This window comes from Otolemur garnettii, unplaced genomic scaffold (assembly GCF_000181295.1).
Source record: "Otolemur garnettii isolate 467f Iridium unplaced genomic scaffold, OtoGar3 scaffold00012, whole genome shotgun sequence".
NCBI classification, from domain to species: domain Eukaryota; kingdom Metazoa; phylum Chordata; class Mammalia; order Primates; family Galagidae; genus Otolemur; species Otolemur garnettii.
In genome coordinates this window covers 19619115-19619905 of record NW_003852407.1, presented here as the reverse complement: position 1 = coordinate 19619905, position 791 = coordinate 19619115, and positions in this window count along the sequence as shown.

Sequence of the window (791 nt, the reverse complement as noted above, 5' to 3'; positions counted from 1 at the left end):
CTCACAAGAGACAAAAACTCAAATTCAAGAAGGAGAAAGGGGGAGCACAGTTTCCTCCCCGGGGGAACATTGTGTGGGTGTGTGGTACACTTCCTGGGTGAAAGACCCAATTACAACTTTAATTCTGCCTTACATCCAATTATATGTGTCCCCATATTAATCTGAAATTACAAAAATTAGAACATTTTTTAAAAATTAAAGATAAATAGCTTTCATTTAAAGCTATACCCCAGGTATTTTAATTAGGCAAATATGAGGATGAAATGATGACTTCATATACTTAATAAAAAAAATTCATCTTCTAGGTTTCTTTGGAAATTTTGATAGAATTTATAATTGTCAACCGAATGCATAGTATTAATATTTATCTGTTGTTGGCAATTACTGCAACTTTCATATTAACTAGATTAGTAATTTAGTTTTTGACTCTAAATGACACCTTTAAATCCATTCTCCCTAATAACAAGTACGTCACTCATGTTAAAATCATGAACAAAGCACGGCCTATTTCTTCATATAGTGCCCAAGAATTTCACTCTCCGAGGCACCAATAACCCAAACTGTGTATTTTTTTAAACATTAACCTGGTGCCAGCCACACTCTGTTTAACAGAAGCTTGAAGGTTTGTGGCACCGCACAATAGCAACTGGAAGCTGAAGGCCAGACATCTGGGTTTCCAAGCCCTTTGGTGACCCTTACCATTGAGCATCATTTCCCACTGACCTGCTTTCTCACAGTCCCTGCCTCACTATCTGACTCCAGCAGCTCACTCTCTCTTTTGGACTGCCTCC